This window comes from Rhineura floridana, chromosome 16, assembly GCF_030035675.1.
Source record: "Rhineura floridana isolate rRhiFlo1 chromosome 16, rRhiFlo1.hap2, whole genome shotgun sequence".
Classification (NCBI taxonomy): domain Eukaryota; kingdom Metazoa; phylum Chordata; class Lepidosauria; order Squamata; family Rhineuridae; genus Rhineura; species Rhineura floridana.
In genome coordinates, this window is record NC_084495.1 from 18,839,064 (window position 1) to 18,851,186 (window position 12,123).

At 42.6% G+C, this 12,123-nt stretch overlaps 1 protein-coding gene across 9 annotated transcripts in view; it reads left to right on the top strand.

The window, feature by feature from the left end:
- The first annotated feature begins 9,022 nt into the window (after positions 1-9,022).
- ZNF185 (zinc finger protein 185 with LIM domain) overlaps positions 9,023-12,123 on the top strand; it is a 76,077-nt gene continuing 72,976 nt past the window's right edge. For all 9 annotated transcript variants that reach the window (XM_061598806.1, XM_061598811.1, XM_061598814.1 and 6 more), the window contains exon 1: positions 9,023-9,178. The gene's annotated coding sequence lies outside the window, so the exon portion shown is untranslated. The remainder of the gene's footprint in view (positions 9,179-12,123) is intronic.

Below are 12,123 nucleotides of genomic sequence, written 5' to 3' on the forward strand. Positions count from 1 at the left end.
ACAGGAAGTGGATTGGACTGAAAGACCAACCCAAATTGTGTTTGCATTTTGACAAATTTATAGGGCAGTACAATATCTCAGAGAGGAGGTCAGGTCTCCTGCTCCTCTGGTGCATTCACTATAGCTGCCCAATTGCCCTGCTTTTAAAAATTTGATAGAAATATCTGTTGGCTATAGGTATGTTCTTAAGCCACAGGGTTTTTTCTGCCTATTAGTAAATATGTTTTTAAAAGTTAAGTGGCATATAAATTATCTAAATACATAAATGGTGAAATTGTCCTTTCCAACCCAGTGTGTTATGACAGAAACAGGTGAGGCAGAGGCTAAGAACCAGCTTGTTTTTCCTTGTTTCTCTTTGCCAACAGTATTTGAGGGCAGAGTCACTCTGATGTAGATAATAAACCTCACCCCACACAAGGGAAGGTATCCCTTGCCTCTACTAGCTGCCAGAATTTCATTTCATCTAGGGATCGAGAAAAAAATTGGATCCAGTTTTCATTTTAAAGGTGAACCGACAGATCTATGCTTTCCGAAACAGCATACAAATGGAAACACAGCTGTCTTTCAAAATTTGATTTTTTTCCAGCTACATAATAGGTACAAAAATGCACAGAAAATATTTAAAATGCATTCCGTGAGCAGAAATTGCTTTGCAGAAATGTGCATATTAGATAAAACTGCATACAAAAATGTAGATAAGGAGCAATTAGCACTAAAATAATGAGGTTTCTTTTTTCTTAAAGCTAAGTGCTGTAGAAATGTGGCAGACTGAACTTAAGAGAAAACAAAATTGACAGGTTTGCCCTCCCTAATTTCAACACACGTGAGCAAGGAACAGCCTCCTGTTGGCTGAGAAAGCCAGCAAAAAGCCTAAGAACTACCCTTTGGATGCTACCCCAGTTCTCTGGGGGCTAACAACACACAAGACAAAGCACTTCTCATCTCTGTGGCACAGGCAGAGTTGCGACATGTCTGGGGAAACTGAAACAAGAAATATACAAGTTGCACATAGAGGCAGAACAGGCATTGCTGTGCAAGGCAGATCCCTGGAGATCAATGGTGCCATGTCAGTTTGAAAAGACTGTGCTACAGTTGTGATGGAAGTGTCTGAAATTGTTGCAAAGCAATGATTTAAAAGCAGAGAGCATAGTTGGGTAAAACTGCAAATGCAACAGTTTGGGAGACACATCTGGATTGATAATAAATGAATGTGTGAATGGTGTCAATATAGATGAAAAAGATAGCATGGAGGTACTCAAACTCCCTGATCTTGTGTATGCTTGCCTTCAAGTTGTCGCAGAGGGCAAAGCAGTTCATCAGAGTACACGTTGCGGTTCCACGCTTGGGCCATAGCGAAGTATGAGAGAGAGGATTGGGGGACTTTATATTGTAAGGAATTCCACTCAGCCTTCTCCCATGAGTCAGAGTTACAGCAAAGCTCTGTCGTAGACACACCTGGGTGCAGCAAGGGCAGAGATGAGGCTGGCCTTTGTTGTGAAAGAATGTGTAATATCTCTGTACAAGTGGAAATTGGCACAAAATCCAGCATCATCGCTGCATTCGCCACTCCTTGACATGCAAGTTGCAGAACAGGACACCAGTTGTGTGTTTTGCTGTGTTTATATGGCCACCTAATACTAAAAGTGTTGGCTATATTACCTCCAGTGTCAGCAGCAGTGTGCCTCTGAATACCAGTTACTAGGAATCACAAGTTGGGAGAGTTGCTGTTATGCTCGTGTCTGGCTTTTGAACTTCCCAGAGGTATCCAGTTGGCCACTGTGAGGACAGGATGCTGGACTAGATGGGCCTTCAACCTGTTCCAGCAGCACGGCTCTTGCATTCTCTAGGTACCTCAAAAGAACATTAAAAGATTCAAATACAACATCAAAACAGTAAACGGCAGCATAAAAATGATTCTTTCTGGTATAGGAAGAAACATAACAATAAATGCAGATATACAAGAACACACAAGCAATAGATTGAGAAGCCCAGGCTGTAAAAAACAATGAATTTTTTAAAGGCCTGGATGAATTACGGAAAGTTCTTTATGGGGGGCTCCAAAGATCATGAAAGTGGGGTCAGGTGAACCTTTCTGGGGATGCTATTCCATAGCTGGTGTGCCACCACTGTGATGACCCCTTTCCCTCACTTCATTTTCTGGAGCACTTGGAGTAGGGCCTTGGAAAGGATTTTGAGGATCAGGTAGATATGTGCAGGAGAAAGAGATATTTCTGGTAACCTAGTCTCCGATGGTAGGTGGTGTCTGTTGAAACTGGTGGGGTGAAAGGCTAGGAGCCCAAGAATAGGTACAGCCGAAGCCAATGATAGGCGGAATTAACTAATTCTAGTTTTGCCGCCATCCTCCGTGTGGCGTTCTAAAGGGCAACACGGAGATGATGACAAGGAAGCTGACAGGACGGGTCACACCCTGGACTGTTTGTTTTTATTTCCAGTTTGAAACACAAAAGGTTGTCTTCACCATCATGTGACATTGACCAATAAAAAGGCTTTGAAATAAATAAAAAAATTGGCACAGATTTCTAGGATGACTAATGAGAGAAATAATTTTCTATGTTAGATTCTCTGAACACCAACAAACATACAAACTATAATTTTCCATCTTTGGAGATGGCAGGTGTTGCCACCACTCACCATATGCTCAGAGGCACGTTACCAAATTCTTCCAAGCTACACAAGAACTGGATTGGACTGAAAGACCAATCCAAATTGTGTTTCTATTTTGACAAATTTGTAGGGCAGTACAATATCTCGAGGAGGTCAGGTCTCCTGCTCCCCTGGTGCATTCACTATAGCTGCCCAATTTCCCTGCATTTTAAAGTTTGATATAAATATCTCTTGGCTATAGGTACGTTCTTAAACTGCAACGTTTTTTTGCCTGTTTGTGAGTTCTCCCTAAAATAGAGAATTTTCATGCAGATTTTTTTAAACTGCTAGTTGCTGCCGAAATGTGGAGAACCTATTTCCCATTGGAAAAATGAAACTGAGAGAACCGAAATTGATCGAGCCTTCCATCTCTAGAGCTGGCTGAGGGCTGACTGAGATTAGTGGGGCAGTGGCCCGATGCCCTAATGGGCCAGCTTCCTTTGTTACCCTAGGTTGCTAAAACTTTAGAGGTGAAAGCCAGCACCGCAATTAAAGTTGGGCACTGAAACAGACTGAGCCAGTGCACCTAACAAAGCACAGGTGTAACATGGTTGAAACACTCAGTCCCATATCCGTTAATAATCTTGGGGCCCTTTTCTGGACCAACTGCAGATCAGCTGTTGCTAAAGGCAGTCCATTATATAGTGCATTGCAATTGTGTAATAGAAATCATCTAATAATCATCTCCACCCAGGGGAGCTTGTGTGCACATACCTGGCAAAGACAGCCAGTCCCAACTAGCATGTACCCAATGTTCACACGGGCAAAGAGGGGGAGCTGGAGCTGATATTGGGAAGTAAGAATTGGAGAACTAAATTGGGCCCATCATGCTTGCTGCATATATCTCTATTAGCCCATGAAGTGTGTGCATTTCTCATGGGTCCTCTACTTCATGCTAATGTATTGTATGCTGCTGTCTAAAGGCCTAGAGCAACCTTGGCCAACTTAGTGCCTCCCAGGTGTTTTGCACGACAACTCCCATCAGCCCCAACCAGCACAGTCAGTGCATAGTATACCAGGGGTTTCTGAAACTGGGTTTGGTAGAATCGGGGGGGGGACTACTTTGATTCAAAATAGTACTTTTTGAAAGAACATACATATAGTGCATTTGAGAGATGAAAGCGCTGCATGTGCATTATCTTATTGAAATCCTTACAACATCCCTGTTAGGCAGGCCAGTATTATTATCCCCTTATTACAGATACATGGGAATGTTGCAAAGTGGCTTGCCTAAGTCCACCTAGTGAGTTCATGGCAGAAGCAAGATTTAAGTGGGAGCTGTAAGACTCTGTATGCACCAGAGTATTAATGCTCATGTGGATTGCACAGATCTGATTCCTCCATGTGTGCTCTTGTGCATGTCTGTCCAGGCATGAACACTTTCAGTTGAACTCTTTCTCAATGTTTCCCATTCACACTAGTGGGCGGTGGGACGTATTTGTACTGTGTTTTGTTGCCCCCTCCCCTCAATTAATACTTCCCCACCTTCCCCAAGTTCTGTGAACCTGAGGTCCAATGTGGACAGGTATTTTCCAGTAAACCAGACTTGCACAAAACAGTGGGGTCACAACAAATGTGTGTGTGTTGTGCCTGGCCCCACCAGCAGCCCACCAAGGAGTACCTCACCAAGAAATTAGGCTATGTGCTGGTAGTTGACATCCAGCAAAACATCATCACACATGTTTATGACACAAGAACTATCAGATATCAATGGGGAATATTTCAACTTCCCAGGATACTGTAACTGAGCTTAAAGTGGCCATCCTGGAACAAAGGAACTTTGGAGGGAGGCTACAATATGAAACAAGGATGGGAGAGAAATTCACATTTAAAGCCAAATGTATCAAATTAGCACTTTCTGAAACAATACGAGAACTGAAACATAGCCATCCTTCAGAATTTGCACTTGTCCAAATTTTGTGGTGCAGTTCTTCAAACAAGGTTTACAAAAATGCATATATTAGGTGAATACGTGCGTAAAAATGAATATATTAGTCAAAGTAACATACAAAAATGGCTTTTATGAGGATTTGCTTCCAAAAATATGCACATTGGTCAAAACGGCATATAAAATGTGTTTATTAGAGAAATTCACAATAAAATGCTGGATTTTTATGAAAAAAATTTTTTTTAAAGGAATTTGCAAATTGCTACACAAATGTGGAGAACTGAATTTCAGGTTGGAAAAATGAGAAATGGAGGAAACCAAAACTGACAGATCCTTCTGTCCTTCATGAAACCACTACATTACAATTAATCAAGACATTCGGCGCTATCACTTGTGGAGTCAATCAGGACAAAGGATTTTTATCACACTACATGTGCTAATTGGCTTACCCATACTCGGATGTCTGCATTATCAACAACTTTGTGTGTGTGTGAATGATGATGGTTAATAGTGTCATTATCATCTGCCCTTTTTGCATTTCATTTCCTTCTAACCTCACTGTATAAAATCCCTACCCCCTCATATATATATAATACTTTTGATAATACTTCTGATGAAGTGAAGCCCACAAATGCTTATGCCATAATAAATTCATTACTCCTTAAGGTGCCATAAGACTCTTGGTTTTGCTGCTGTGCAACAAGCTAGCAGGGCTATCCCTATGGAAATTGTTGCATTTAATGCTGCTCTTAGCAAGAGGGTTTCATTCTTCCTGCCACTTCTAACTTGCATTTAAGGAGGAGAGAAGCTCTGTGGAGGAGAGACTCATGAAAAACCAGTTTGATTTCCTTTCATCAGATGAGTGGTTTGACTCCCACACCCTTCTTCTTGCCTTTCAGCATCTTTCACCCTGTTTTAGAAAAGGGAGGGAGGAAAGCCTCTCACCTCTTCCGCCTGGTGGGAGATGGACGGTTACTGAAAACAGCGGGACACGCAATTAAGTTTTGAGGCTCTTAAATATAGAACTGTTAGAAAGAGATTACCCTTTCGTCTAATCATGTATGCTTAGCCTGTGAAATGTGCCACCATAGTGGTTCACTGGGTGGGGGTTGTCAAATATTCATAATCATGTTCACAAGTAGCATTTAGAGAGCCTGAAGATTTATAACCAAAGCACAAGTATTAGCAAATCAAAACCATGAGAAATAACTTCCCTCTCATTCCTCCTTGAATGATTGAAGCAGGCTGCACAAATCAAGAAAGAATATGCCTCTCTCTACATGGTACAAATCAGGCCCTCAAAAGTAGGGACACCTCAACTCATGGAAAGCCCACTACCATGTTCTGTTGTAACTGGACGTACGATGGGCAGCTCACCTGGTTTCTATAATCCCAGAAAGGCAGCCAAATGGAAAGTATCCAGCTAATTTCTACTCGGAGTAAACCCATTGAAATTAATAGAATTAAGTTTGTCGTGACCAATAATTTCAGTGGGTCTACTGAGTCGCCAGTGTATTGTCTCTCATAGGCTACCATACATGGCCAATTAATGAGGGTTGATGTGGCAGGTCATAAATCGCCTATTGGAGTTCTTTTTGAGAGGGGGAGTCAAGAGGCTGCCTTGGTTACCTATCATGTTTGAGCTTCATGCTTTGTCAAACCCTTTATGACATTACGTTTATTATTGTTATTTATGAATCGCTTCCTTTGAGGCATCTTGAAGGGATTTGTAATCCAATAAAACATATAAAACAATTACATATAAAAATAGTTAAAACAATGTCATATATAAAAAAAAACCAATTATATATAAAGCAATTAAAAATGACCACAGCTACTGCACCTATAAAATGCAACTTTATTGTGGTATGCTAACATTTTGGATCTTCCTTGCGAAAGGAAAAAAAACAATGCAGGGAGAGACAATGAACATTAGAATCGCTCTGCTGGATCAGACAAAAGGCCATCTAGTCCAGGGGTCACCAACATGGTGCCCGGGGGCACATACATGCCCACAAAAACTTTCCCTGACACCTGCAAGGTTCCTCCCCCCCCCGCTGCTGAAATTGGTCTTGAAAGTAGTATTCTATTGTAGTTAATATATGTGCTTGGCAGTATGTGTTTGATTGTGGTGTATGTGTGTGTGTGTTTTCCACTACAGTTTCTCTGCTTTGCAAATATCCCCACAAGCCCAAAAAGGCTGGTGGTCCCTGATCTAGTCCAACATCTTATTTTTTACCATGGCTTGCCAGATGCTCAAAAACAGTGTGAAAGCAACAAACCTTCCATACTATTTTCACCCATCTCAATTCCCTGGAGGCTTTTGTTTAGTGTTCACTGGAAGTGTAAAACTTTTCACTTCTGGCTAATTACCTTTCCAATGATAATTTACACATTAAAACTGATGAAGTATTGCTTGAGATATTTACAGATAAACACATAGCACAGCGGTCATTTTAATGATGTTATCACAGCTAGATGTATTCTTTTCTGGGAGTGTCTCCTGGCTGATTTTTAAAGTGCAATACTATAATCTGCAGAACTATAATCTGCAGTTTGGAGCTAGTAGCCGCAAGTGAAATGTTTTTACACTATTTGCTGCTAAAAGTGTGCACTGTTTTACCCGTATCTCCCTTTGTTTCCAGTGTTCAGGCTCTGAGTGTCATTGCCTAAGAAGCCAAAGTGGCAACAGCTCCACACAAGAGAAAGGTATAACAAGAGGCTTCCAGTCTAAAATTCAGTCCTCCATGTTTCTGCAGCAATTTGCAATTTCTTTAAAAAAAAAATCCTCATGAAAATTCTTCAGTGCTTTAGAGGAAACTTCAAATAAACACATTTTTGTATGGAGTTTTGACTAATGTACACATTTTTGCAAACAATTTCTATTACTATAATGCATTTCTGTATGTTATTTTCACTCATATATTCATTTTCATGCATACTTTCCCCTAACATATGCATTTTTACAAACATTGGTTGGTGAACTTCATTGAAAAATTCAGATAAGTGCGAATTTTGAAAGATGGCTGTTTTTTGGTACTCACGTTTCAGAAAGTCTGAATTTCATAAATTCGACTTTAAATGGGAACTGAATCTAATTTCTCCTCCATCCCTAGTAGAGATAGATGAAACTGCCAGGTTCAGGTTCTCATTTTTCCATTCTTTGGTTTGCCGCATTTCCACATCAGTTTGTGCCCTTTAAAACACACACACACACACATTCATACTTATTTTTGTGTGCATTTCTTCTAATATATGGATTCTTGCAAGCAATTTTAAGATGCTTTTAAAGATATTTTAAACCTCTTGTTTAAAGAAAGATGTTTTGTTTTGATTTAATATGTTTTAAAGATGTACGCATGTTTTGGTGGGAGAACTGCATCACAAAAGTGTGAATTTCAAGGACAGTGTTTTGGTTTGTGCATTGGTCTGAGAAATGCAAATAAGGGTCGTGTTAAAATGCAGACTATGCGTGGTCTACTCAGAGTAGACCCATAGGTGTTAATGGAGATGACTAACTGGCTTGTTAATTTCAGTGGGTTTACTCTGAGTAGGACTTAGCTAAATACAACCCTGAATAATTTCTCCCCCATCTCTACCTAGGAGTAAGGTAAAGGTAAAGGTGTCCCCGCACTTGTAGTGTGAGTCGTTTCCGACTCTTAGGGTGACGTCTTGCGACGTTTACTAGGCAGACCGTATATATGGGGTGGGATTGCCAGTTCCATCCCTGGCCTTTCTTTACCCCCCAGCATATGCTGGGTACTCATTTTACTGACCACAGATGGATGGAAGGCTGAATGGACCTCGACCCCTTTTACCGGAGATTCGACTTCCTCCTTCCGTTGGAATCGAACTCCAGCCATGAGCAGAGCATCGGCTGTGTTACCACTGCTTACCACTCTGCGCCACGGAGGGTAGGAGCCTAGAAGTAAGTCCCCCTAAAGTATAAAAACACAGTGAATAAATTTTTTTAAAAAGCTCAGTGGGACTCAACTTCTGAGTAGGCCTGCCTATGAATTTTAAGTAACATTTTGGTCTGGAGATTCGCAAAAGGGCTATGTGTGTATATCCCCCAAAGGGCGGTTTTAAGTTTGTAGGCCTTGGTTATAACAGCTGAATGATTATACAGAATGGGAAAGGGGTGATTCACCAAACAGTTGCTTTGCAGTCCTACTCAAACACCAAGCCAGACCCCCATTCGGAATTTGGCAAAAGCAAAACCACCATGACTTGGTTTCCAATTCTCCCTCTCAGTCCAAGCCTTCTTGAGCGACACAGGGCAGAGAATGCAAAGAATGTACCAGGGAGAGGCACCTCCTTGCTGAAGTGCGGGGGGGGGAGGAGGGGGAGACTTTCTGCTGTGGAAGGAGAAACCTGTTTGATCCCCTGAAGGGCAAAAACACACACCCACATTGTCTTCTCCCTCCCATAACAAGGCTGGGCCTTTCTGGCATGGGAAGCCTGAGACAGATTCTGGCTTGCCCACACCTTTGCTGCTGAGGGCATAGGACTAGTGGAGAGAGAGGGTGTGCAGTTCCAGCCACAGCTGTGAGGAGTCCTGTTAAATGCTCGAGGACGCTTTCGGAGAGGGAATCTGCTACTGCTGCTGAAGGGCTGAGAGAACAAGTAAGAAAGTTTCCACCGTTTTGGTTTGAAACGTGAGAGAGGTTCCTTCTTTCTCGGCTGTTTCCTCTCCCTCCATTGGCCTTTCTTTGAGGTGGGAGGACAGCTTGTCGGTGTTGCAGCCTCTCCAACGGCTTGTGCAAAGCGGCTTCCCAGACACATCCCACAGGTCCTCGGATGTGGATCTGAAAGGCCTGCTCTGGCTTTGCACTATGATTTACTTATTTCATATATAGCTCACATTTTCCTCCAAGCAGCTCAAGGTGGTATACCAAGCCCCCCCACCCCATTTTATACTCACAATAACCCTGAGAGGTAGGGTAGGCGATGTGGTAGCAACTGGCCCAAGATCACGCTGCCTCTCAATATGTGGGGGCAGTGATGAGGAACTCTGCGTGTGTTGGATTTCTGCCTGTTGTGCCACTGTTAAACCCTTGCCAGAAAACAAATGGCGACAAGCCTGCCTCTCTAGAGCATCAAACTGCCTTTTTTAAAACTGCTCAATGCTTTTATTTGTTCAAGTATTTAAGCATCTTTTAGGTTGCTTTTCAGGGTAAATGACCACCGAAGGCAACTTAAAATACGCAGTTTTAATCGTACAATGCATAACTCTACAGTGTTGTAGAAATCAGGTGAACAGTTACCAGTTGTTGTTGTTGTTTATACCCTGCCTTTCGGCCAAAGGCCCTGAAGGCAGCTTACAAAGAAAAATAAACACAGGTATAAAATACAATAAAAACAATGTAATTTACAAAAATTAAATTAAATAACAAATAACATTATCATAATATTGTTAATTAAAAGAAGTCCACTGAAGGTTGTAGTTTGAGAAGTGTTGATGTTTACAGCATCTGCTCTGCTGCTGGCTTTTCTCCCAACAAACTTTGGTTGATACACAGCATACATTTAAAGCATATGTCCTCCCCCCAAAAAAGAATACTGGAAACTGTAGTTTACCCCTCGTTGAGCTACAATTCTCAGCAGCCTTAACAAATGACAGTTCCCAGAATTCTTTGGAGGGAATGCACTTTAAATGTATACAAAGCAAATGTCTGAGTAAGGGACTAGCTGATAGCATGGGCAGTGCTGATGAGGCCTTCCCTCTACCCCAATTTTCCACCTGCCCACAAATCCTGTTCTCTTCCACTCCCCATGCCCTGCTCTCTAACTGTCATCATGGCAAACAGCACAGAGGCGGTCTGATAGCATCATAATAACAGTTGCACCAAGGAGCAAGGATGTTGATTGCCCTTACAGCACCCTTTGCATCCCATCCGTTTCTAGAAAATCCTCATTTTCCCCCCTCCAAAAAGCAAAGCATGTCATTAGGGTAGGTATTGATGATCTACCCAAGCAGTATGCTTTCTGTCTGACTGCCCTGTTTGCAACCGAATGCCAAATTCAACATAACTGAGAATCTGTCAGCTTTCTTTTCTTTCTTTTTTTAAAAAGTCAAGTTTCTAGCCCTTATGGTGGCAATGATTATTTATTTATTTCATGTACAGTATATACCCCACCTTTCTTCCATCATAGAACTTGAGGTGGTAAACATGGGGGTGGGGGCAGGCACTCTCTCCTCCACAAACCAAATAGGGCCAGACCTGCTTAGCTTCCACAAGGGCACCGTATCGGTCATGTATCCAAACCTAAAATAAGCTTGGAAGTGAGTGAGTATGCTGCTTGAGATTTTTTGAAATAATATGCGAAAGTAGAGGCTCAGTGTGATTGCTTCATTTTCCCCAGCTCCTTTCCCCTACTTTCAAATGGAGAATAATTTATCAGAAGAGGCAGAAATATGCAAAGTTAATTAATTTGCACAATGTATGCAGGTCACAGAAGTGGGTTACGTTAGCAAAATTAATGAATACATTAATAAATGTCTAGAGCTGGAACGCCTCTGGCAAAGAAAACTTTCAGATTTATAATGCTGCCTTACACTTAGGCCCCACGTGCACTCTATATTTAAAGCAGGATCACACCACTTTAAACAGCCATGGCTTCTCCCAAAGAATCCTGGGAACTGTAGTTTGTGAAGGGTGCAGGTGGTTGTTAGCAGACCTCTATTCCCCTCACAGAGCTATAATTCTCAGAGTGGTTTAACAGTCAGTCCCTCTTCCCAGGGAATTCTGGGAACTGTAGCTCTCTGAACGGAATAGGGAGGAGTCTCCTAACAACCCTCAGCATACACTTCCCAGAATTCTTTGGGGAAGTCCTGACTAAAGCGGTGTAAGAGTGTTTTAAATGTATGGTGCAGAAGTGGCCTTGGTCAGACTCATTGGTCCCTCTAGTCCAGGGATGGGAGAACTGCAGCCCTCCAGATGATTCAGTCATGATCCCTGAACCCAGCAGCAATCCCAGACACAGTTGGAGGCTGCAGAGGCACCAGCTAAGGAGCCAGATCAAGTTCAGGGCTCTGAGGTGAATGCTGGAGATCATGAGAGCACTGTGACTTAGACTGGCAGGCAAAAGCCTTCAGAGGAACCTTCTGGACCACCAGAGCCCAGACTCTCGGGGGCACCCTCCCCTGAGCCTGGGGAAGCAGATGCCTCCCATTGCACATCACCAGTCTGGTGGTACAGGGAGCCCACCAGGAGGGAGACAAGGAACGGAGGAAGAGTGCCCTTCTTCAGGCCAGAGAGTTGGCCCTTTGAGGCTTTGAAGTTCCCCATGAGGTAAACTGCCTGGAGGAGGTAGTCTGGGGATGCCAGAGACTTAATAGGCCTCAGTGTGCTTCCCCACATGGAGTTATCCATGGTCCTGCAACTTCTGACCAGCATTGCCTCACCTCTCCCTTGCCACCTTCTCTGTGGGGTCCAGCATTAGACCAGAATGCATAAGAATATAAGAAGAGTCTGCTGGATCAGGCCAGTGGTCCATCTAGTCTAGCATCCTGTTCTCACAGTGGCCAGTCAGATACCCCAGGGAAGCTTGCAGGCAGGACCTGAGTG